The sequence below is a fragment of the Bos indicus x Bos taurus genome, chromosome 16, assembly GCF_003369695.1.
Source record: "Bos indicus x Bos taurus breed Angus x Brahman F1 hybrid chromosome 16, Bos_hybrid_MaternalHap_v2.0, whole genome shotgun sequence".
NCBI lineage: Eukaryota > Metazoa > Chordata > Mammalia > Artiodactyla > Bovidae > Bos > Bos indicus x Bos taurus.
Window position 1 is genome coordinate 79,287,120 of NC_040091.1, and position 25,811 is coordinate 79,312,930.

At 59.5% G+C, this 25,811-nt stretch overlaps 1 protein-coding gene across 2 annotated transcripts in view; it reads left to right on the forward strand.

The window, feature by feature from the left end:
* Positions 1–25,811, forward strand: part of SYT2 (synaptotagmin 2) — an 87,752-nt gene that overhangs the window by 31,754 nt on the left and 30,187 nt on the right. The window contains exon 1 of one of the 2 annotated variants that reach the window (XM_027565857.1): positions 2,807–2,899. The exons of the other annotated variant lie outside the window; for it this stretch is intronic. The gene's annotated coding sequence lies outside the window, so the exon portion shown is untranslated. Of the gene's footprint in view, positions 1–2,806; positions 2,900–25,811 lie in introns of those variants that run through there. 2 annotated transcript variants of the gene reach the window in all.

A 25,811-nucleotide genomic window follows, 5' to 3' on the forward strand; every position in this document is an offset into this window, starting at 1 on the left:
AAGCCGGACGTGGCTCTTGGGGAGATGCTCTGCTGGCATCTGAGGCCGATGCAGGGCAGAGCCGGGAGTCGGAGAGGCCAAGCCTGGGCAGGGAGGGAAGGGGGCTGCAGCTGCTATCCGTCCATCCTGGAAGCCGGGGACAGACGTCAGGGCTCAGGAGCTGCTGGGTGAAAGGGGGCAGGGGGCAAGGAGAGAGGCCCCTGGGCAGAAGGGCGGGCGAGGAGGCTCCATTCTTCGTCCCTTTCTTTCCAGCAGGAACTGACCCCGTGCTCCAGGCACGGTCCTGGTCCCTTTAGTCCCCGCAGCCGCTCCGATTTGGAGTTGGAATTGGAGTCCCTGTGTGGCAGGCGCAAAGCCAAGGCTCAGGGCTCGCCCAAGGTCATAGCGTACACTGGGAGCACCGGGACTCCAGAAGCCTCAGAGCCACGGAGATTCTGAGGTGGTGCGGTGCTCCCCTCCGGAGCCCGTGGTCTGGGGAAGAGGTGAGAACAAAGAATGACCGGCAGCCAGTGCTCAGAGGACACGGACACGCACAGGGAGGCAGCGGTGGCGGCGGGCGGGCGGGCGGGCGGGCGGAGGGCAGTGTGGGCAGAGGCTCTGTGTGGCAGAAGGAGAACCGCCCTCGCAGTGCAGCTGGAGCACGGAGCGGGGGCAGAGCCGCTGTGGCTGCAGGACCGAGTCCAGTGAGGGGGTACCTCGGGGGGGGGGGGCGGCAGTGTCGGAGGGGCTCGGAGGGAGGTAAGGAGCCCCCGAGACAGGCGTTGCCACAGGTGTGCCCCCAGCCCACGTGGACTAGGGGGCTGGCGTCCGGTCACAGGACCCAGCTCCACACCACGCTGCACCCTGAGATGCAAGCTTCCTGGGGCTGAAGGGGTGAAGGCTGCCCTGCCCACCTTGCTGCCTCTTGGGACTGTTTCCAGGCTCAAGTGAAACCAAGGCTGGAAGTTGTCCTGACCACCCTCCCCTGGGGAGGGTCCTCTGGTGTGAGAGGTTTTCTAAGCTCCTCTTTGCAAGGGGCCACAGCGCTCCTACCGGCCCGTGTAGCCCCAGGCCAGCCTGGGGCCGCGTCCCCTACCTGTACAGAAGCCCATCCTAGAGAGGAAGGGCGTGCTGGAGGGAGCTCTACCCTCAAAGGAGCAGACAGCCCTCCATAAATGCTTTGTTTTCTGTAATTAGGCCATTTCACCCCTCCTTGGACCACTTTACTGGAGGCAGCTTTGAGTGACGCTCAGTGGATCTTTTGCTCCGTTTTACTAGAAGGAGCCCGAGGGCCATTCATCCATCCCCCTGCATCCAAGCAGCATCACTGTCCAATCATCATGCAGGGTGGCGTCCCCCGACCCTGGGCATCAGGAAATACCAAGCGCCTAACCCGAGTCCAGCCTGTGGGACTTTCAGCTCCTTCCTCCTCCCGGAGAAGACACTTTGTGGGCTTTCAGGGGAGAAGCTTCTCTCTCTCCAGGGAGGGATGGAAGAGCGACCTCTGGGGTCAGGTCCCCTCAGTGGGGTAACCAGCAGCCCGGTTGGGGCTTGATGTGGGAGGAAACCTCCCCTCCTGCCCAACAGCTGACCTTGAGCCCCTGACCCGCGGGAGGCACGTGAAGGGTCAGCAGAACTGACCAGCGGGTCTCCGCGCCGCGTCCCTTCGCCCCGCTTCCAGCCCGCATGCCCCCAGCCAGGAGTGCCGGTGGAGCTCACGCCCGCGCTTGCAGCCTGGAAACCCCGAGTCAGCGTTTTCCGCAGACCCGGCCGGTGCCTGGCTGGTCGGTGCCCAGCGCGAGCGCGGTGCCGCCGCCGCAGTGCGGTGGCCGCTCGGGCGATGTGGCTGGCGGGCTGGGGACACAGGGAGGAGGGGACACAGAGGGCTTGCAGGGCTGGGGGTTCCCAGGGTTCCTCGGCTCTGACGCTGCAGAGGTGAGGCGCCCCGGGGAGCCTGGCTAAGTTCTGTCCTAACACACCGGATTTGGGGGGGTCACTTCCAGGGTGAAACCCCAAACTTGATTCCGGATTCTGAGTCTGCAGGCGGGAGCAAGCAGAGAGGAGGGAGCTCCTGAGAGCGGAGCGGAGGGGCGGGGTCGAGGCCGGGCGCGCCGACACAAACCAAGTTCCACGCGGCTGAGCGGGTCCGGAGGTCCGGACGCTGGGTGCCGAGGCCGGAGGAGGGGCTCAGGGGTTCCTCGTCCCCGCTGCCCCTCCGGCCGCTGTGCTAGGGTGGGGGGCCCAGGCCCGGCCTTCCCGAGAGGCCCCACGGAGGTGCCCTCTGAGAGCGGGGTCGGGGTCCTGTGCCCTCCCCGCAGGGCCCCTCCGCCCGCGTCCGTCCCCCCCGCGCCGCGGGAAGAGCCTGGGCTCCGGGCTGCGGGCGGACGGCCCCCGCCTTCCCCAGCCTTTGTCTCCGCGCTCCACTTCCTCTCCCTTTTCTCTTCCCGGCCAGGAAAGCCTTCATTCGTAGCCCCGGAGCAAATCGGCTCCCTCCCGCCCGCGAGCGGGTCCCCGAGCGCGGGGAGGCGCCCGCACGCCCGCCGCCCCTCGCAGCCAATCCCCGCGCGCGAGAGGCTCGGAGAGCCGGTGGGTGGCGGGGCGCGCCGGGTTGTCGCCGGGGGCGCGCGGCCGGCCTCACCCACCGCAAACTTCTCCCCCTCCCCGGGCCCGAGTGGGGCGGGTCGTGGGGCGGGGGTCGCGCTGGGAGGCCGGGCCCGCGCCGCCTGCGGACGGCCGAGAGCGGCCTCGGGATTGGCGGGAGGCGGGCGCGGGGCAGGTGTTACTACTGCGGCGCGAGGGAGCGGGCGGAGCCGCCGCGGCCGGACGCCGGACGCGCCGAGAGGGGCCTGCGCTCCGGGAGCGCGGCGTCCTGCCCACCGCCCTCCCGCGAGCTCGGGCCGCCACGCCGAACCGTCTCCCGGTAAGAGCGGCGCGCGGGCGGCCGGGCCGGGGCGCAGGTGTCGCCCTCCTGGGACGCTCGGACTCTGGACGGTGGGGGACGGCGCTCCGGGAGCACCCTGATGGTTCCAGGGGGAGAATTCGGAATTATCCCGGGAACCCCGCGGCGGAGAGTGGCTGCGGGCGCGGGACCCCGCCGGGGACCTGGCGGAGCGCGCTTCCTTTCTGTGCCCCTCGCCCGGCCGCGGCCATCCGGGTCTGGGATGGGCGGCGGCGTCTTCCGCCCCTTCCTCTCCCAGAAACTTTTTCTACTCCAGCCAGCGCGCGACCAGTAGGTGGGGGAGGCGAGGGCCCGGGATCCCGGTGAGCGGCGTAGCTTGGAAAGACCGGGCTGGGGTGGGGGGCCGTAGGCGCGCAGACTGTGCTCATTTTTCTGTGTGACCTTGGACGAGCGGCCGCACCTCTCTGAGCCTTCAGGTGATGCGATGCCCCGGTGGGGAGTCGGGGCGTGGGGGGTCAGGGCGGTGGGCGAGCAAACCCACGGGCGCACCTGCCGGCCGGGCCGCCCAGCAGGGCCCCGCCTCCGTTCCCCGCCTCTGCAGGAGCTCCGCGGCCGTCTTGGGAGGCGGGTGGCGGTGTGGAGCTGCGCTCCTGGCGTGCCAGGCGGAGTAGGGAAGCTTCCATGCCAACCCCGCCTGTGACCTTGGACAACTCTCTGACCCCGCCGGCCCTCAGTATCTTCATCTGGAAAATGGGGGTTTGGAGTTTATGGTGACTGAATCTCTCCTGGTCCTGCTGGCCTGCCTGCAGGTGGGGTGCGCTGAGGGGATGGGAGCACACCCCTGGGTGACCTAGCCTCTGGGGAGAACTGCAGCGCCCTCCCCTACAAGGCAGCGCACCTGAGACTTTCCAGCACCACACAGCCTTCTTGCAGGGGCAGAGCCTTTCCCCAGAAGGGTTCCCAGTGCGGCATAGGTGCCTGGGGGTTCAGGGGGTGTCATGGGCCTCCCAAGGTCACACTGTGTCTAATTGATGAGGATGGCTTGAAAGGCCGCACTGCGATGGCCGTGGACACAGGAGCTTAACCCGAGCGTGCCTGGGGTGCTCTGGCTCTCTTCCAGCTGAGATGAGCGGTGGCTTCTCAGGGGGTCTCAGGGTGCTGTGGGGAGGCTCCCGCTTTAAAATAGGAGGCCTGAGTCTAATTCTAGGTGCTGCTTCTCATTCTTGTGACCTTGTGTGACCTTGGGCGAGCCCCTTTCTTGCTTTCCTTGACTGTACATGGCAGGGGTCCAACCAGATGACTTCCCGGGACCCCTGCCGTCCTGTGGCTGCAGTTCCAGACAGAGTCTGATCAGAAGTGGGCTTGGCTGGGCGGTGGGGCCCGTGGCCCTGGAATTCCCAGCGCACGTCTGTCTGCAGAGTGGAGACCCTTGAGGCAGATTCTGGATGTGAGTGGGCCACCGGCAGGCGTTCCTGGGGGACCTGGGCTTACCAGTTAGTGGCTGTGTGACCTTGAGCTTCAGTTAGTTGTCAGGATGAAGTGATAACAGCTGTGGTGTTTTAGTTGCCGTGAGGCGTGAACAAGCGACACGTGTGTGTGCTCCGTCCGGTGCTGAGTTCTGAGAGGCTGCTGCCCGTGAGAACGATGAGGACCTGCAGGGGCGCGGGGGACCTGCCGTGCAATCTCCCAGCAGCTTCAGGGCGTCCCTGCAGAAGCGGGCAGCGGCTCTGCCTCCTCCCCTGTCTGTGTGTCTTTCTGTACCTCTTTCTTGGATCATTAGAGAGGTTCTACAGCTAAAAATTCACAGGCGAGAAAGTTGCTACTTTAATCTCACGCCTCTTTTCCGCTGGTTCCCCTGCCCCACTTCCCATCCCTTCTGAGGTTACAGGATGTGGTTCAGTCCATCCGCTCCAGAACCTTCCAGGAAGGAGCCAACAGGGGCCTAGAGAGGGTGAGGCTGGCCCCCAGAGGGAGTAGCCAGAGTGCGTCTGCACCCAGGGCAGTGGCGGAAGGACCCCCAGCAGTGGGGGGACCCAGAGCAGCAGCGGGAGGACCTCCAGGATCCTGGGGTGCCAGTGTGGACTGCGGGCTGCCCTGGGGTGGGGAGTGGCGTTGCCCCAGGCTCACTGTGTGACCATGGGCAACGTGCACTCAACTGCAAGGGACAAGGTTGGTTTAGCTGCTTGAAGGGCCCGTTGGTCTGCTTTTGCCGAGGCGGGGGGTGGGGTCCCATGGGCCGTGCCTCTCAGCCCTCTCCACTGGGGTCCTGTGACAGCCTGGGACGGTGGTGACGTCTCGGCGGGAACGCTGATGCTTAAAAGCAGACAGATCCAGGCTCCCATCTTGGCCTTTTCCTTTCAGCTGTGTGAACTTGGGAAAAGTACTTGACTTCTGAGGCTCTGTGCTGTCGTCTGCGGACTGGGAACACCGTTGCCTACTTGCCAGGGAATAGTTCACGCAAACTCCTGGGGTGTGGGCAGTTCTTGGTGTGAATCAGCGCGCTGCCCAGGTAGTGGCCTTTTGAGGTTCTGTGTCGTCACGGGGGACGCCGGCTAAGGCAGAGCGGGGACAGAGCCCCCTGCCCCGCCGCCGTCACCAGGCGTGGGGCTGCAGGCTGGGGTGAGTCTGCGGAGAGGAGTCTGGGCCAGCAGAGGCCCCCGGGGCCCAGGGACAAGCAGAGCCCGGCGGCCTCCATCTAAGGCTAGTCTAAGGAAGGGCTTTAGAGAAGGGTTTTGGGGAAAAGGCCTCACTGTCCCTGGGCCGTGTTGAGTGAACCACAGCCTAGGGCGCTGGGGGCACCTTGGGCATCGTCCGTTCAGCGTCTAGTTTTGCTGACGGGGAAGCAGGGCTGAGAGAGGGGCGTGCCTTGTCCGGGATCACACAGCATGTGGGCATCAGAGATGGGGTTGCACCTGCCCAGTGGGCCCTCAGGCCAGCCGCCTCTCCACTCTCCCAGTTAGGAACCAAACGGGTATTCTCTTCTAAAATCAGAGTACACGGTAAAGGGGCTTTGATGGCAGCAGAAAGGGGGTGAGGTCCTCAAGTGCAGCGTCCCCAGGTTGAACACTGAGGCCCAAGAGGCCTGGAGGGTCGGCCACAGTGGCCGGAGCCGAGACGCGCGCTCCTGCCCATGCCCTGCCAGTGACGCCAGCCGCCGCCCGCTTCTCTGGGGCCCGACAGGCCGCCTGGCAACGGGACAGCAAAATGCGGAAAACAAACCCAGGGGCTCGGGGGAGGCCCAGAGGCCGGAAAGGCAGAAAGAGCGGTTCCCAGAGCAGCCCTCCTCTCCTGGCTCGCCTCTTGGCCCGTCTCCGCCGGCCCGCCTGGGCCACTCCTGAGCACACCGCGGCCTGCCCACCTCCCTGCTGTGGCCTGAGTCTGCCAGGCGGGTCTGGGGTGGGAGTGCGGGGAGGGCTTCCGGAAACCGGGGCGGCGGGCCGGGGCCTCGGGGGGGCTCTTGGTCCTGAGCCGGCCGGTGGGCGAGGCACGCTGAAGCGCCCTTTGTGTGGACCCGTGCCCCTGCCCTGACCCCTGTGTACCTCCCTGGCTGAGGGGACCCCTGCAGAAAGGCCCTGGAGTGGCTGGCCCTGCGCAGGGCTCAGGCCCGCTCCCTCGTCTGCCCCCGAGCTCAGGGACGACGTGGAGAAAGTCCTCGTCAGGTCGAGACAGGCTGTGCGGCCTCTCTGCCTGCCCTTGTTTTATCTCCTCATTGTTCTCTGCATCCTGTTCACCTGTCCTGTGTCCTGAAGCTGGGGAAGGGCTGGGGGAGGGCGGCCAGAGCCCTCTGCCTTCCTGGACTGACAGGGACTGGCCTTCAGCGGCTTTTGTGGTCTCTGTGTTGCTGTAGAACCGCGTCTTTGCAGGTTCACGAAGGGGGCTTCAGGAAGCAGGGCGCTCCTGCCCCCACCCCCGGGCTGCGCTGTAGCAGGAGGGGCTCAGGTGGCACAGGGGGGCTTCCTGCTGTGTGGTGACTCTGCCAGGTGGGAGACATGGGTGGAGCCGGAGCCCCTGCCTCTTGTGGGAGGGCCTGGCTGTGCCACCTGCCCCCAGAGACCAGAGAGCCAGGTTGATCTCCCACCGTGGGGCCGGCCATGTGCCGTTGGACCTGGGGCAGCGGTGGAGAGACCGCGGGAGGGCCTGCACCCCTGCACCCCAAACCTCCAGGTAGCCGGCCTCCTGCTCCGAGCGGCCACCCAGCGGTGGTGGTGAGGGGCCTTCAGCCTGCTCTCCATGCTGGGCCCGGCTGGGCCCGGCAGGCAGCCTGACAGCCGGAAGTCGCTTACGTACCGTCCCCCGGGCCCCAGCACATGGCCTCAGGCGAGAGCGCAGCCCAGAGTGGACTCTCTGCACCTTCCTGGGCCCTGACCCGTCCAGGTGGGGTCTGGGGGCTCTCGACCTGGCGCCTCACAGGTGCCCGCATTGCCACCCCGGTGCCAGACACCTGTGTCCAGATCCTGCCTCCTGCAGGGCTGTGGCTAATTTTTTGAAACACTTGGGATAGCACGTGAAAGAACTGACAAAAGATTAATCTCCAAAATATACAAGCAGCTCATGCAGCTCAGTACCAGATAAACGACCCAGTCAAAGCGTGAGCAAAAGAGTCAGACAGACGTTTCTCTAAAGAAGACACCAGTTCAGTTCAGCTCAGTTGCTCAGTCGTGCCCGACTCTGTGACCCCACGGACTGCAGCACACCAGGCCTCCCTGTTCCTCACCAACTCCCAGAGCTTGCTCAAACTCATGTCCATCGAGTTGGTGATGCCATCCAACCATCTCATCCTCTGTCGTCCCCTTCTCCTCCCGCCTTCAACCTTTGGGCCTCTGCCCAGCCGTTTTGAGCAGGAGCCCAGCCCGCCTGCTGCAGCGCCCCTGGGGTGCACACACCCTGGAGCCTGCTGTGTTCCCTCCGCCCCCGCCTCCGCTTCCTAAAGGTGTCTGCCGGGGCTGGAGTGTAGGGTCCTGGGTGGGTGCCTGTCCCCTGTGACCTTGGCTGTGGCCTCAGATCCCACAGGAAGCTGGAGGGGCGTTGAGAGGTGGGAGCACTTCCTGAGGGCTCGGTTGGGGAGGTGAGTGGAGGCTTTTCCCTGGATATTTGGGCTACAGGCTGGATTCAGGAAAAGCTTCAGGAAGAACCTCGGACGTGGAGTTCCGTAACTCAGAGTCCCGAGTCGGACCCTGCAGCCGGCTGCGGGCCGTTGCTAGGGCTCCCTGGCCCCATCTCCCTGCTCCCAAAACTGTGATCAAAGCCTTTCCCTTGCAGGTTTACAGGGTTTTACTTTTTTTTTGGCCATGCCACGTAGCACCCGGGAACTTAGTTTAACCCTGATCAGGCAGGGGAAGCTCAGAGTCTTAACCGCTGGACCACCAGGGAAGACCCCAGCTGAGGTGTAGCTCCGTGCCACACGGTGCGGTCACCCGAAGCGCGCAGTCGGTGACTTTTAGCACACGCTTTGCAGCCAGCACTGCCAGCTAACTGCAGAGCTTGGTCACCCAGAGAGAGCTGCATGCGTCAGTGCTCACCCTGTCCTCCTTCCCCCCAAGCTCCACCAGGGGATTGTCTGTCTTCTGTCTCTGTCAGTCTGTCTCTCTGGACGTTTCATATAAGCAGAATCATTCATCCGATGGTCTTCTGTGACTGGCTTCTGTTTTCAAGGTCAGTCCACGTCCGGCCTTTGTTCCTCTGAGCTGCTGAGTGATGTTCTGTGGCAGGGATAAACCACAGCGTATTTATCCATCTGTCGGTGGCGTTTCGGTTGGTGTTTGACGATGTGAATGCCAGTGCTGTGAACATTTGAGGGCAGGTTTTTGACGGGACACCTGACTATTTCTCTTGGGCATGTGCCTAGGAGTGGGCCTGCTGAGGCAAAAGGTATACAGTCACTCTCTCTTTATCTCTTTTTATCTTTATCTCCTCCATGTCTGGGGATTCAACCGGCTGTAGAGTGAAAATATTTGAAAAAAATTCTGAACAGTTTCACAGAGCAAAATTTGAATTTGCCACATACCAACAACTGTTTATACAGCGTTTCCATTGTATTTACAACTAGTCACACAGAGTTTACTTTGTGTGGGGTGTTCTCAGCAAAATAGAGGCAAATTAAAGTGTCCAGGAGGGAGGTGTGCTGCGTGTATATGAGAGACTCGAGCACCCATGTGTTTGGTGTCTGAGGCGTCCTGGCACAGTGCCCATGGAGGCTGAGGACAGCGGTTCCTATTTTTCACTTATTTTTGAAGTTGGCAGTGACCCAGGCCTGTTCTGAGCATTGCATGTGGATAACTCCGCCAGTTAGCGCGATTCTCTGTGCAGAAGGTACTGTCGTTATTCACTTTCTAGAATAAGGAACCTGGGGATCAGGTTCCCAGGACACTCGCCTGGAGACCTGGACTTGAACCCAACACACGGGCTGAGTGCCATGCGCTGGGGGTGCTCCCCAGCACCGCTGCATGCTCCCCGCCACTGCTGGGTGCTCCCTGCTACCGCTGAGTGCTCCCCATCACCGCTGAGTGCTCCCTGCCACTGCTGGGTGTTCCCCGTCACCACTGAGTGCTCCTTTCCACCACTGAGTGCTCCTCGCCACTGCTGGGTGCTCCCTGCCACCGCTGAATGCTCCCCACCAGCACTGGGTATTCCCCATCACGCTGAGTGCCCCCTTCTACCGCTGAGTGCTCCCTGCCACCGCTGGCTGCTCCCCATCACTGCTGGGTGCTCCCTGCCACCGCTGAGTGCTCCCCATCGCCGCTGAGTGCTCCCTTCTACTGCTGAGTGCTCCCCACCACCAGTGTGTGCTCCCCATCACTGTGGAGTGCTCTCCGCCACCACTGGATGCTCCCTTCCACCACTGAGTGCTCCCTGCCACCGCTGGGTGCTCCCCGCCACCAATGCGTGTTCCCCATCACTGCTGGATGCTCCCCACCACCGCTGAGTGCTCTCCACCAGCACTGGGTGTTCCCCATCACTGCTGAGTGCTCCCTGCCACTGCTGGGTGCTCCTCATCACTGCTGGGTGCTGCCCGCCACCACTGGCCCTCCTGGGGAGGTGACCAGACCCCCACACCCTCTGTCCCCATGTGGGGCTTAGGGACTCCCATGCCCCCCAGTATGGAAAGCCTCCCATGTTGCTCTTAAGAAGAGACAGGGAAGACCCCGGCCCTGGAGCGGGGTGTCCGGACTCCACCTTGGTCTGCTCTCCTGACTTGGGGAGAGGCCCCTTCTCTGGCCCCTTCCCTCTGCCCGTCTCTCTCCATGAGGCTCTGCACTGCCTCACGGCAGCGGGTGACACTCAGGCCCCCACAGAGCTCTGCCCTCTTGGAGTGCCGACTGACCAGGCGGGCGGGAGGAGGGGCACCCGCCGCAGAACCCCCATCCATCACCCCTGCTGTGGGCCGGGGGCCCCTGGGTCCAAGCCAGGACAGAGCCCGTCGCCGCATGGCCCGTGCCTCCAGAGCCCTGCTCTGGAGTCCCGCACCAGCCAGCTTCTGACGCTCAGCCCTTCTCCGCCGTCTGGGGTCTTTGTGGGAAAATGCTGAGCGCACAGGAGGTGCCCAGTGTGTATTTAGCCCACTCCGAACCTCCAGCTAGCCTGGTGACGCCAGCAAGGCGGCACGGCCCCCACGCATCTTCCCTCTGCACATCCAGCCCTGCAGCCTCTCCCAGGCCCTCCACTCCGCCCACCCCGCCTCCTGGAACCTTCCATCCGCGCTCTTCCTGACACCCAGGCCATTCAGTCCAGTCGCTCAGTCGTGTCCAACTCTTTGCGACCCCATGGACTGCAGCACGCCAGGCCTCCCTGTTCATCACCAACTCCCAGAGCTTGCTCAAACTCATGTCCATTGAGTCGGTGATGGCATCCAACCATCTAATCATCTATCATCCCCTTCTCCCGCCTTCAGTATTTCCCAGCATCAGGGTCTTCTCTAAGAGTCAGCTCATCGCATCAGGTGGCCAAAGTATTGGAGTTTCAGCTTCAGCATCAGGCCTTCCAATGAATATTTAGGACCGATTTCCTTTAGGATGGACAGCTTGGATCTCCTTGCTGACAAAATGTGGTCCACTGGAGAAGGGAATGGCAAACCACTTCAGTCTTCTTGCCTTGAGAACCCCATGAACAGCATGAAAAGGCCCTATGTCACAGAGCCTTTAACCCGCAGAGGGTCAGCAGTGCCTCTGCTGGGGAGAAGAGGTCCGGGGTGGGATGTGCCTTCTGCAAGCTGGCAGCCGGGCCTGGAGGACATGAGTGAAGGCCGTCTCGTCCCACATGCCCAGGTAAAGCCTGACCCAAGTCTGTGACCTCAGAGCTTCCAAAGTCAAACACGGAAGAGACGCTGGGGCACGGTGCCCCAGGATGGTGCGTCTGGTGCTGGGAGTGCCCACCTACACCTTGGTTGGTCATCACAGCGAGGTTCCCAGACAGCAAGGGTTTGCTCAGCAGTGACTGCAGGGGCTTCCCTGGTGGTCCAGTGGTCAGGAATCCGCCTTCCAGCGCAGGGATGTGGGTTCGATCCCTGGTCAGGAGACTAGGATTCCACATAAGCATGTGTACCTGTGCGTGCTATCGTGTCTGATTCTGTGCAACCCCATGGACTGTAGCCCACCAGGCTCCTCTGTCCATGGGATTTCCCAGGCAAGAACACTGGAGGGGGTTGCCATTTCCTTCTCCAGGGGATCGTCCGACCCAGGGACTGAACCGCGTCCCCTGCGTTCCCTGCATTGGCAGGCGGAGTCTTTAACACCGCACTACTGGGAAGCCCTGGGATCCCATGTGGCTCGGGGCAGCTGAGCCTGCACTGCAGAGTCTGTGCCTCAGAGAGAAGCCGATGTGTCGCAGCCAAGACTCCACACGCTGAAGACCTAGCTCAGTGCAAAAAAATAAATAAATAAATTGTAGTAAAAAATAATAATAATACTGGTTTTAAACAACGTGACTGCAGGCACACTGCCGTGGAGACGGGCACATGGAGTCTTCAGTCTGCACGTGCATCTGAAAGTTATGTTGCGCCAGGCTGCAGTCTCCTAAGTGTGCAATAGCGTCATCTCCGTAAAAACAACTTGAGTGTTTTCATTACAAAACGGGCTTCCCTCATAGCTCAGTTGTTAAAGAATCCGCCTGCAATGCAGGAGACCCTGGTTCGATTCCTGGGTTGGAAAGATCCCCTGGAGAAGGGAAAGGCTACCCACTCCAGTGTTCTAGGCTGGAGAATTCCATGGACTTTATGGTCCATGGGGTCACAAAGAGTTAGACATGACTGAGTGACTTTCACTTCACTTCATTGCAAAACACTTTATTGCTGAAAATGCCAAAACAGCTGCAGGAGTAATATCGAAGATCACTGCTCGCAAATCACCACGGCAAATCCAGTAATAGTGAACGTTTGGAATGTTCACAAAAGGGGGCCTTGAAGGTCGTGCCGGCTAGTGCTGGGCACCTTCTGTGTCTTCCAGCAGTGGTCCGCCTCATCTTGAATTCCCCCAGTGACAGGGCACTCGTCCCCTCACAGAACCGCCGTCATCAGGGTTTCATCAAATGCTGAGATGCCCCTCACTCTGGGCCTGCATCTGTGCTCCCACAGCATGAGGTGGGGGGCTTGCCCGGGGACGTCTGGCTGCCCGTGTCCAGGCCCCCGTGCCCCTGGAGTCGGAGGAGAAGCAGGGAAGCTGCTGGGCAGCGACTGGGCTTGGGTGGGGTCTTCCCGACAGGGACCCTGCTCGGGTGTCTGGCCACCGCGAGGAGCGAGATGCTGTTGGCAGGGCCGAGTTACACGCCTGGAGTGCGTGTCAGAAGCGTACAAATAGGCCAGCTCTGCTCACGGAAGCGGCAGGCGCCGGCCGTCGTCACCTCCGGGGCCGCGAGTCTGACGGTGCCTCGCTGGGGGCTCAGCGAGGGCTCGGGTTCCACGCCATCAGCCCTGCCCTGCCGAGCGCGCTGCCTCCTGCCCCTGTGACCTGGGGCGCGTCTCTGCCTCCTGCCGGTCCTCGTGGCCCTGGGTGTGCTGTGCGTGGACCTTGGAGGGGGTGTGCTGGCCGATCTCTCGGGGAAGCAGAGTCCCCAGCAACCATGGAGGGGCGGTCCTCTGCTGGGCAGGATGCTCCCGAGAGTGTGAGCCTGGAGATTCCACATCCTGGCCCAGGAGGCTCCAAGGGGTGCGTCCCCGGGCAGTGTCCTGCTGTGTCACTCCCAGGGGCCGACTGTCCCCCCATCTTGGGGTCGGCGGCCGTGAGCCCTCCCATCTAGTTTTGTGGTCCTCACAGGCCGCTCCTGCCAGGGGCGGAGTTTCTGGGGTGGAGACTGGTCAGTGTCTTCCAAGGCCTTCCATGACCCCTGGTTCAGGGCACCTCTGCCAGGAAGCCCGCCGGTGGTACAGCCAGTCCTGAAGCCTGTCCCTGCGCTCCCTCAGCCGGAGCCGTGGAGACCGAAGGCTGGGGTGGACCCACCCGGGCTGAGTGCCGCCCTCTCTGTGCCCCACACGCGCCTGTCCCCATGCCACCTCCATGCAGAACCCTCCACGTGCCACTGTGCCCGCCAGAGCCGGCTTCCTGCCCCCATGGCTGTGCGCCCAGTGACCCTAGGGCTCAGCCGCTGCGCCCCCCGCCGCTGAGCCGGACGCCTGTCCACAGCTGCTGGCACTGCCGGCTGGCAGGTCGCTGGCATGGCAGGGGTTCGGCTGGGATGTCTGGGTGGCCCGGCCTCACTGAGTGCAGCCCTGTCGCTGGTGGGGATGGGGGGCCTGGGGACGGGGGACGGGGGGCTGGGGATGGGGGATGGGGGGACGGGGGCCTGGGGACGGGGGGTAGTGGGTGAGATGGAGGGTCGAGGTCAGAGGCGCCAGGTCTGCTTCTCAAGGCTGGACGGGGCAGAGGCTGCACCCTCGGTCATTAGGGATGTGGTCCTCACACACACATTCACACACATGTTCACACACACACTCACTGCATACACACCTCACACACACTACACATATGCATTCACTACATACACACCTCACACATGTGACATACTACACACACACACTCACTGCACACTCATCACAGACACAGTGCACCTCACACACACCTCACGCACACACGACACACACACTCACTGCATATGCACCTCACACACACACCTCACAGATGCACCTCACACAAACACCACAGACACTCCACACATGAGTTGTTGTTGCTCAGTCGCCAAGTCGTGTCCTCTTCTTTGCGACCCCATGGACCGCAGTACACTAGGCCTCCCTGTCCTTCACTGTCTCCTGGAGCTTGTCCAAGTTCATGTCCATCAAGTTGGTGATGCCATCCAACCATCTCATCCTCTGTCCCCTTCTCCTCCCTCCTTCAATCTTTCCCAGCATCAGGGTCTTTCCCAGTGAGTCAACTCTTCGCATGAGGTGACCAAAGTACTGGAGTTTCAGCTTCAGCATCATTCCTTCCAAAGAAATCCCAGGGCTCATCTCCTTCAGAATGGACTAGTTGGATCTCCTTGCAGTCCAAGGGACTCTCAAGAGTCTTCTCCAACACCACAGTTCAAAAGCATCAGTTCTTCGGCACTCAGCCTTCTTCACAGTCCAACTCTCACATCCATACATGACCAAGGGAAAAACCATAGCCTTGACTAGACAGACCTTTGTTGGCAAAGTAATGTCTCTGCTTTTGAATATGCTGTCTAGGTTGGCCATAACTTTCCTTCCAAGGAGTAAGCGTCTTTTAGTTTCATGGCTGCAGTCACCATCTGTAGTGATTTTGTTGTTCTTAATATCTTGAGCTGTTTCTCACTTGAGGCCTGGTCTTGTCTGTGTTTAAGGCCCTTAATGTGTCTTTTTCTCCGACCATCCCTGAATGCTGGCCTCAACTCTTTCTCACTGCGTCCTCCACTTGTTTCTTCCTGGGGCCCTGATCGTGTCCCTGACCGGTTCCCCTACCCTCTCTCTCAGTCCTCGATGGTGTTTGTAAGGCCCTGACACTTTTTACCTGATGCCCTAGCTCTCCCGCTAACATCCTGACACTGTCCCTAACTAAGATGCTGATACTATCTTGCCCCAAGCCCCAGGATATCCCTATCTAAGGCCTCTGTGCCAAGTTGCTTCAGTCGTGTCCGACTCTTTGCAACCCCACAGACTGTGGCCCTCCAGGCTCCTCTGTCCGTGGGATTCTCCAGGCAAGGATACTGGAGTGGGCTGCCATGCCCTCCTCCATCTAAGGCCTCTATCGTCTTCCCGTTTTGTGGCTGTGGTCACCATCTGCGCTGATTTTAGAGCCTAAGAAGAGAGACTGTCACGGCTTCCACCATTCCCCCTTCTGTTTGCCATGAAGTGATGGGACTGGATGCCATGATCTTAATTTTTTCAATATTGAGTTCTACGCTGGCTTTTCACTCTCCTCTTTCACCCTTACCAAGAGGTTCTTTAGTTCTGTTCACTTTCTGCCTTTAGAGTGGTATCATCTGCATGTCTGAGGCTGTTGATATTTCTCCTGGAAATCTTGATTCCATAATCAAGACTGTAATCAGCTTGGCATTTTGCATGATGTGCTCTGTGTATAAATTAAATAAACAGGGTGACAATAAACAGCCTAGCCGTATTTTGTTCTCAATCCTAAACCAGTCAGTTGTTCAGGGTTCTAACTGTTGCTTCTTGACCCTCATACAAGTTTCTCAGGAGACAGTTAAGATGGCTTGGTATTCCCATCTCTTTAAGATTTTTCCACGGTTTGTTGTGATCCACACAGTCAAAGGCTTTAGCATAGTTGATGAAACAGAGGTAGATTTTTTTTTAATTTCCTTTCTTTCCTTATGTCCAGCGAATGTTGGCAATCTGATCTCTGGTTCCTCTGCCTTTTTAAAACTCAGCTTACACTGGAAGTTCTCAGTTCATGTGATGCTGAAGCCTAACTTGGAGGATTTTAAGCACGACCTCACTAGCGTGGGGGGCGAGTGCAGCGGTCTGGTGGTTTGAACGTTCTTTCGTATTGCCCCACCTGGGAATTGCGATGCAGATGGACTTTTTCCAGTCCGGTGGCCACTGCTGGGTTTTCCAAATTTGCTGGCGTGTTGAGTGCAGTGTTCTAACAGCATCGTCTTCAGGATTTTGAATAGCTTTGCTGGAATTCCACCGCCTCCACTAGCTGTGTTGACCCCAGCGCTTCCTGGGGTCCGCTTGACTTCGCGCTCCAGGATGTCTGGCTCTGAGCGGGAGGCCGCACCGGCGTGGCTTCCTGGGTCACTGAGACCATCTCTGTGCGGCTCTTCTTTGTGGTCTTTCCGTCTCTTCTGGGCCTCGTCTCCTTGATTAGGGCTTTGCTGTTTCTGCCCTGTACTGTGCCCGTCTTTGGTGGTGGTTCCTTGACATCTCCCGTTTTCTTGAAGAGTTCTCTAGTCTCGCCCTTCCTGTTGTTTCCCTCTGTTTCTTTGCGCTGCTTGTTGAAGAAGCTGTTGTCTCTCCTGCTGTTCTCTGGACCTCTGTGTCAGTCGGGCGTGTCTTTCCCTTTGCCCCTTGCCTCTCGCTTCTCTTCTTCCCTCGCCTGTTGTAAAGCCTCCTCCGACAGCCTTTGCCTTCTTTCTTCTCTTCTCTTTCGGGCTGGTTTGTTTGTGGTCTCCCGTGGAGCGTGCGGGCCTCCGTCCGTGGCTCCTCAGGCACTCTGCTCACGAGATCTGGTCCCTTGAATATTTGTCGCCTCCCCTGTATATTCGTGGGGGTTTGATTTAAGTCATACCTGATTGGCCTAGCGCTGTCCTCCGCTTTCTTTAGTTGAAGCCTGAATTTTGCTATGAGGAACTGATTATCTGAGCCACAGTCAGCTCCCCATCTCGTTTTTGCTGACTGTATAGAGCTTCTCCATCTTCGACTACAAAGAATATAATCAGTCTGATTTTAGTGCTGGCTGTTTGGTGGTGTCCATGTGTAAAGTAGTCCCTTGGATTGTTGAAGAAGGGTGTTTGCTATGACCAGTGCATTCTCTTAGCAGAATTCTGTTAGCCTTTGCCCTGCTTCATTCTGTACTCCCAAACTTGTCTGTTACTCCAGGTATCTCTTGATTTCCTACTTTTGGATTCCAGTCCTCTATAATGAAAAGGACATCTTTTTTGGGTGTTAGTTATAGAAGGTCTTGTAAGGTTCTTCATAGAACCATTCAACTTCAGCTTCTTCCGCATTACTGGTTGGGGCATACACTTGGATCGCTGTGATATTGAATGGTTTGCCTTGGAAACAAACAGAGATCATTCTGTTGTTTTTGAGATGGCATCCAAGTACTGCATTTTGGACTCTCTTGTTGACTATGATGGCTACTCCATTTCTTCTAAGGGATTCCTGCCTGCAGTAGTAGAGGTAATGGTCATCTGAGCTAAATTCACCTGTTCCCGTCCATCTTAGTTCTCTGATTCCAAGAATGTCTGTGTTCACTCTTCCTTCTCCTGGTTGACCATGTCCAGTCTACCTTGATTCATGGACCTGACACCCCAGGTTCCTGTGCAATACCGTTCTTTAGAGCATCGGACTTCTGTCACAGACGCGTCCACACTGAGCATCGTTTCCGCCTTGGCCCAGCTGCTCCCTTCTTCCTGGAGCTGCAGCAGCTGTCTCTGCCCTTCCCCACTAGCGGGCTGGGCACCTTCTGGCCTGGGCGCTCATCTCTCGGGGGCCTGTCTTTTTACCTTTTCATGCTGTTCATGGGCTTCTCATGGCATGAGAATGCTGGAGTAGTTTGCGTTCCCTCCTCCAGTGAGGCCTGCTTTGTCAGGACTCTCCACTGTGACCCGTCTCAGGTGGGTGTGGCTCCCAGCTTCACTGAGCTATGCAGACCCCTTCGCCACAACAAGCTGTGATCCAGGAAGGACCAAACCCATTCCACACCTCACAGGTCACAGTGCACCACACGCACACCACGAGCACCTCTTACACACCTTACACACACATACCCCACCTCACAGACCACACGCACGTGCACACACGCCACACATACACCTCACACAGGACACAGACACGCAACACACACATGCAAGATAGCAAACATACAACAAACACACCCCTCACACACACCCCTCACACACACCCCTCACACACACCCCTCACACACACCCCTCACACACACCCCTCACACACACCCCTCACACACACCTCACACACACCCTCACACACACCCCTCACGCCCCTCACACACACACCCCTCACACACACCCCTCACACACACCCCTCACACACACCTCACACACACCCCTCACACACACCCCTCACACACACCCCTCACACACACCTCACACACACCCCTCACACACACCCCTCACACACACCTCACACCCCTCACACACACCTCACACACACCCTCACACACACCCTCACACACACCCCTCACACACACACCTCACACCCCTCACACACACACCCCTCACACACACCCCTCACACACCCCTCACACACACCCCTCACACACACCTCACACCCCTCACACACACACCCCTCACACACACCCTCACACACACACCCCTCACACACACCCCTCACACACCCCTCACACACACACCTCACACCCCTCACACACACACCTCACACACACCCCTCACACACACACCCCTCACACACACCCCTCACACACACCCCTCACACACACCCCTCACACACACCTCACACACACCCCTCACACACACCCCTCACACACACCTCACACCCCTCACACACACCTCACACACACCCTCACACACACCTCTCACACACACCCCTAACACACACACCCCTCACACACACCCCTCACACACACCCCTCACGCCCCTCACACACACACCCCTCACACACACCCCTCACACACACACCCCTAACACACACCCCTCACACACACCCCTCACACACACCCCTCACACACACCCCTCACACACACCCCTCACACACACCTCACACACACCCCTCACACACACCCCTCACACACACACCTCACACACACCTCACACCCCTCACACACACCCCTCACACACACCCCTCACACACACCCCTAACACACACACCCCTCACACACACCCCTCACACACACCCCTCACGCCCCTCACACACACACCCCTCACACACACCCCTCACACACACACCCCTAACACACACCCCTCACACACACCCCTCACACACACCCCTCACACACACACCTCACACACACCCCTCACACACACCTCACACACACCCCTCACACACACCCCTCACACACACACCTCACACACACCTCACACCCCTCACACACACCCCTCACACACACCTCACACACACCCCTCACACACACACCTCACACACACCTCACACACACCTCACACCCCTCACACACACCTCACACACACCCTCACACACACCCTCACACACACCCCTCACACACACCCCTCACACACCCCTCACACACACCCCTCACACACACCCCTCACACACACACCCCTCACACCCCTCACACACACACCCCTCACACACACCCCTCACACACACACACCTCACACACACCCCTCACACACACCCCTCACACACACCCCTCACACACACCCCTCACACACACCCTCACACACACCCCTCACACACACCCCTCACACACACACCCCTCACACACACCCCTCACACACACACTTCACACCCCTCACACACACCCCTCACACACACACTTCACACCCCTCACACACACCCCTCACACACACCCCTCACACACACACCTCACACACACACCTCACACACATACCTCACACACACCTCACACACACCCCTCACACACACACCTCACACACACACCTCACACCCCTCACACACACACCCCTCACACACACACCTCACACCCCTCACACACACCCCTCACATACCTTATTATATTTATCACACACACAACTACACACTCCCCATAGACACTACAACTGCACATACTGCACAATCTCACAAGCCACAAACACCTTATACACACCACACACACACACGCCACACACCTCATACCACGCACCCCTCACATGCACATCACGCATCCCTTGGACACCTCACACACTCCGCACACTCTCTCGTCTTCATGTTAAAAAGCATTTGCTTTTGCCTCATTGCTTCCACACTGTGTCTGAGAAGCCACACAAGCGTGTGTGTAGAGGGAGCATGCCCCCCTGCCCACCCCGGCCAAGCTGCCTCCAGCTGCACCATGGGCTCCCCAGGAGGCAGGCCAGGGGTCGCCTCTCAGGCCCCCGCGGGACACAGCCTGACCCCGCCCAGCTCCCACGCCGTCTCCCAAGGCTGTAGCTTCCTCAGGGGGCCGTGTGTGGCAGAGCTCGTGTGTCAGAGCCTCTAACGTTTAGTTGGCAAGAGAACGCATCTGTCTTTAGTGGCTTTCGGGTGAGTGTGACATCGTGTATCTGGGGGATGGGTGGCGGGGTGGGCCCCGCGTGCAGGGCGGGTTTGTGTCCTGAGTCGTCACTGCTCGGGTGCGGGGCCGCCCCTCCTGCCTGCAGCTGGGCCCCTGACACTGAGGGGGCCTCACCCAGCCCAGCCCCGCTCCACTTTCCTCTCTGCCACCTGCCCTGGCCACCTGTGTCCCTCAGTGTCCACGGGCCCCACTCAGTCACCCTTCAGGGTCCCTCTTCCCCCACCTGCTCCTTCAGACCCTTAGCTCATGAGGGCACCTGTGGGCTTGGGAGACGGCATGGGAGCTGGGTGGGGTCAAGCTGTGTCCTGCTGGGGCCCGACGGGGTGACCCCCGGCCTGCCTGCTGGGGAACCCACGGTACAGCTGGAGGCAGCTTGGCCAGGGTGGGCAGGGGGGCATGCTCCCTTTACACACGTGGTTTTGTGGCTTCTCAGACACAGGCTCTGGGTGGTGGTCTGCAGGGTTCCCCGGGCTCCTGGTGTCCAGAGTTCTCTGCTTTGTGAACCCTACACCCAGGGTCTCGGTCCAGGGAGTGAGCTCTCTGCTCTGACCACCCTCACTTTGGGGAGAGTGGGCGGAGGCCTGGGATTTGCTGATCTCAGCCTGGACCCAGGGAAGGCAATGGCGTGTGGGTGTAGCAGGAAAGATTGAAGTGAGATTCTGGGCAGGACTTCCCAAGGCTGGGGCCCTGGGGCAGGCAGCTCCCCGGGGCCAGGGCTGGGCAGGCTCTGCTGCTCCACGTGGGCGGCAGCCTGGCTCCAGGCACAGGTGTCCATGGCCGATCCAGGCAGGCGCTTGAGGAGCTCACACAAGTGGCCATTTTTAGAACGCACTAGAAAATTAACTGTTTTAAACTTTAGCTTCTATCTCCCAGGACCAAATGTCGGACCAGAGCATGGGTCCAAAAAAATAAAGACAAATTTATCCTTAAGTATTGCTCTTCTTTGATCATGAGTTTGAGCAAACTCCGGGAGACAGTGAAGGACAGGGAAGCCTGGCATGCCGCAGTCCATGGGGTCGCAGAGTGGAATACTACTGAGCGTGAACAACAGCAGTCGATCTTAGCTACTGGGCACCTTGCTGGTTAACCTCTTTCACCTCCTTCCTGTGGTTTCTGCAGACACAGCGCCGTCAAAGTCAGCTCCCCATCCTCCCGCGTGGTCGAGACTGGGCCTGCAGCGACTGCACCCTCGTGGTCATGCCTGGTTGGCTGGGGGACCTGGGGGGCTTCGGGGGCGTGGACACCTGTGCCCCCGGCAGGGTTGGGGGTGGAGCTCCTTGTCTCCCTCGTGGGGTCAGGTTCTGTTCTGGAAGGAGCCTCCCCTGGGAGGGCGCGGAAGCTGCAGGAGGACCTGCTGTGTCTTTGGGCGGAGGAGCTGCAGGCGGCCCCCTCGTGGGGGTTGGGGGAGGCATCGCTGGGCAGCTCCCTCTCGTCCAGATCCAGGGCCCTTGGAGGTCTGGTTGAGATGCTTGGGGACCCTTGGGGGAGGTTCTCTGGGGGACTGGGTACCTTCGTGGAACCAGCTCCCGGTAGAGATGAAGGGTCTGGGGGCCTGGGAGGGCCGGTTGTGGAGCTGAGCAGCCGCCCTGGAGAGATGGACCGGACGGCCCGGGCTCGTTCCTGCAGGGGCGGGGTTGTGGGCAGGTCGAGGCCCAGCCTCTCCCGGCCTGGTGGGCAGAGACCACTGCTGTCTGGGCAGAGCCTCCTCGGCCGGCGGTGGGGTACTCCCCTCCCCCAGGAGGACGATGGGGACGGGCCAGCCAGCAGAGCCTCGGGGCTCATTTTCCTTCCAGCATCCGCCGTGGGCCTCAGCCTCCCATCCCAGGGCTCCGTTCTGTGAACCAGCCTTGACCACCACCTTGGGGTGAGGGGCCTCACTCCTGCCCGCCGAGTGGACGGGAGGGGGCTGTGGCTGCTGGCCGTGTCTTCCCCAGCCCAGCCCGGCCCCCTGCCCACGCACCTGCTTCCTGCTGAGGCGCTGTTTCCTTCTTCCCACGTCTGGCTGTCTGGCTCGGGAGATCCATCTTCTGAACACCGCAGCCCACTGCCCAGGACCGCGGCCAGAGCCTGGGGGTAGCCGGGACGAGCTTCCCTGCCCCTGCTGTGCTCCGGCCCGGGCTGTGTGGCCTTGGGCAGATTCCTTCACCTCTCTGGGCCCTTCCCCACAGGGGTCCTGAGAACTGGTGTTGGGGCTTTGCATCTTTGCTTCCTTAGCTTCTATGGGGTAAGAGAGGGTGTAACCCTACCCGTTAGGCCTGTTGGGATGGGAGTGTAAAGCCTCGGTTTTTGCTGGAGAAATGGCTGGTGATTCCAGGAACATTCCCCTCGGGCGGGTGGGGTCTAGCCCCATCTTCCCGCCGGGGCACCCTCCGCCCCGGAGTGCTGCAGGTGGCTGTGTGCAGAGGCCCGGCCGCCGCCCCCCTTGTTTCCTGAAGTTGACTCTGACTCTGGAGGAGACGCGGGGGTGGGGTGGGGTGCTGACGCCTTGGATGAGGGCGGCCTCCGGAGCTCAGCAGGGGCAGCAGCTTCCATCCTGGCGTCGGCTCCCGGCCCAGGAGGCCACATGGCAGAGCAGGCCTCCCGCCCTGGGTCGGGCTGTCGGGTCGTCCCGCCCCGCTGCCCTCTGGGTGCCCCCCACCCCGGTCCGGATGGGCTCCGCAGGCCCGTTGCCCCCATCGCTGGGGGGGCGGGGCGCCCCTGGGCCCAGTGCGGGGGCCTGTGACGGAGGGCTGGGTGCCCATCTGTTCTCCCCTCGTCCCGCACGTGCCCGTTGTCTGCCAGGCGGGGTGACCCCGCCAGGATGGGATTGCGGGGGTCTTTCCCCGAGGACCAGAGATGGAGAGTCTCAGGCTCAGGGGGCTGCTGCCCACCCCTGCCGCAGTGTGAAGGCCGCCAGGACGGGCAGAGCATGGCCCTGCCTTGGTGACCGCAGGCCATGCTGGGGCCGGCAGGACTGCGGCGAGGGGAGGGCAGGCTGGGGGCCTAAAGGCCATGCCCTGGGCAGCTGCGCTTCTCTGGATGTGCTGTGTCTGAAGGTGGCATGGCCGGATTTACATGCTGGAAGGTTGCCTTGGGGGCGGGTGTGCAGCAGGGCTGGGTGGGGGAGGTCATGTTGGGACACGGATGGCATTTTGGGAGCTCTGAGGACTCGGGGCCTTCCTGTCTTAGCCCGGGGAGCGATGAGAAGTGGTTTATTAGAATAGGATGCTTGTGAGGCTGACAAGCAGATGGACGCGAGGGTGCCGTGCCCCCAAGAACTTAGGGGCCAGTTTTATAATCAGAGGGAAAGTGGGGAGAGGAGAAGACCACCTCCCTCTTCATCCTGGAGTGGCCATCAAGCCTCCAGTGTCAGCTCCTGCTCCAGGTCGGACAAGGGCGCTTTCTTGTCCCTCACGGTCAGGCCGGGGCAGGCGCTGTGGAGACCGTTTTTCAGGTTCGGTGGGGGAGCTCCTTTCCATTGCTGCTGCTGCTGCTGCTGCTGCTGCTGCTGCTGGGCCTTCACTGCGGCCGGCAGGCTTGTTGCTGCGTCGCCTGGACTCCCCTCTGGCTGCAGCTCGCAGGGCTTCTTGCTTCCGTGTTGCTTCTCTTGCTGTGGAGCCCCGGCTCCAGAGCACTTGGCTCAGCATGTGGCCTTAGCTGCCTGGGGGATCTTAGTTCCCCGCCCAGAGGTTGAACCCGCATCCCCTGCACTGGAAGGCGGATTCTTAACCAGCAGGCCACCAGGAAGGTCCCCTAAACTGTTGTCATGTGAGCAGAGAGCACGTCTTCAGTCCAGTTCCGTCTCTCAGTCCTGTCCGACTGTTTGTGACCCCATGGACTGCAGCACGCCAGGCCTCCCTGTCCATCACCAACTCCTGGAGTTCACTCAGACTCATGTCCACTGAGTCGGTGATTCCATCCAACCGTCTCATCCTCTGTCGTCCCCTTCTCCTCCCACCTTCAATCTTTCCCAGCATCAGGGTCTTTCCCAATGAGTCAGTTCTTCGCATCAGGTGGCCAAAGTATTGGAGTTTCAGCTTTAGTATCAGTCCTTCCAATGAGTATTCAGGACTGATGTCCTTTAGGATGGACTGGTTGGATCTTCTTGCAGTCCAAGGGACTCTGAAGAGCCTTCTCCAACACAACAATTCAATAGCCTCAGTTCTTCGGTGCTCAGCTTTCTTTATAGTCCAACTCTCACATCTATACATGACTATTGGAAAAACCATAGCTTTGAGTAGATAGACCTTTGTTGGCAAAGTAATGTGTCTGCTTTTTAACATGCTATCTAGGTTGCTCATAATATTTCTTCCAAGGAGCAAGCATCTTTTAATTTCATGGCTGAAGTCACCATCTGCGTTGATTTTGGAGCCCCAAAAATAAAGTGTGTCACTGTTTCCATTGTTTCCTCATCTATTTGCCATGAAGTGATGGGACCAGATGCCATGATCTTCGTTTTCTGAATGTTGAGTTTTAAGCTAACTTTTTCACTCTCCTCTTTCACTTTCATCAAGAGGCTCTTTAGTTCTTTGCTTTCTGCCATAAGGGTGGTGTCATCTGCATATCTGAGGTTATTGATATTTCTCCCAGCAATCTTGACTCCAGCTTGTGCTTCCTCCAGTCCAGCATTTCTCATGATGTACTCTGCATACAAGTTAAATAAGCAGGGTGACAATATACAGCCTTGATGTACCTCTTTTCCTATTTGGAACCAGTCCATTGTTCCATGTCCAGTTCTAACTGTTGCTTCCTGACCTGCATATAGATTTCTGAAGAGGCAGGTCAGGTGGTCTGGTATTCCCATCTCTTTCAGAATTTTCCACAGTTTATTGTGATCCACACAGTCAAAGGCTTTGGCATAGTCAATAAAGCAGTAGATGTTTTTCTGGAACTCTCTTGCTTTTTCAATGATCCCACAGATGTTGGCAGTTTGATCTCTGCTTCTTCTGCCTTTTCTAAATCCATCTTGAACATCTGGAAGTTCATGGTTCACGTACTGTTGAAGCCTGGCTTGGAGAATTTTGAGCGTTACTTTGCTGACGTGTGAGATGAGTGCAATTGTGTGGTAGTTTGAGCATTCTTTGGCATTGCCTTTCTTTGGGGTTGGAATGAAACCTGACCTTTTCCAGTCCTGTGGCCACTACAGAGTTTTCCAAATTTGCTGACATATTGAGTGCAGCACTTTCACAGCATCATCTTTTAGCATGGGCTAGAGATCATGCGTTTCCGAGCTCACTGGGTAGGGTGGGGCTTTTACTGTTTGGGGCGTGTCTTGTGCTCCTGTTCAAGGTTATGTTGCTGATCGAGTCAGCTTGGTTTTACCGTGAAGCAAGCCTGCTCTCTTGAGTGATCACTAACTTACGGGGGTCTCTCATATCTTTTCCTAGTTACAGCTCCCTAGTGGAATCAGGGAGCTTAATCGCCTGCTTTGTCTCTTCATCCTGGCCCTGTTAGCAGGGTCACTGAGGCCTGGGAGAGACGGGGCTTGAGGGAAACAGAGGGGTCAGTGTCGCGGCCAAAACCAGGGCACTGCGTGCAGGGGGCCATCGCGGGGCGTCCAGCGTGACGGGCACACGTGTCCTCGGGGCTCGGTGGTCTCTCTTCACAGCGTTGTGAGGGTGGGT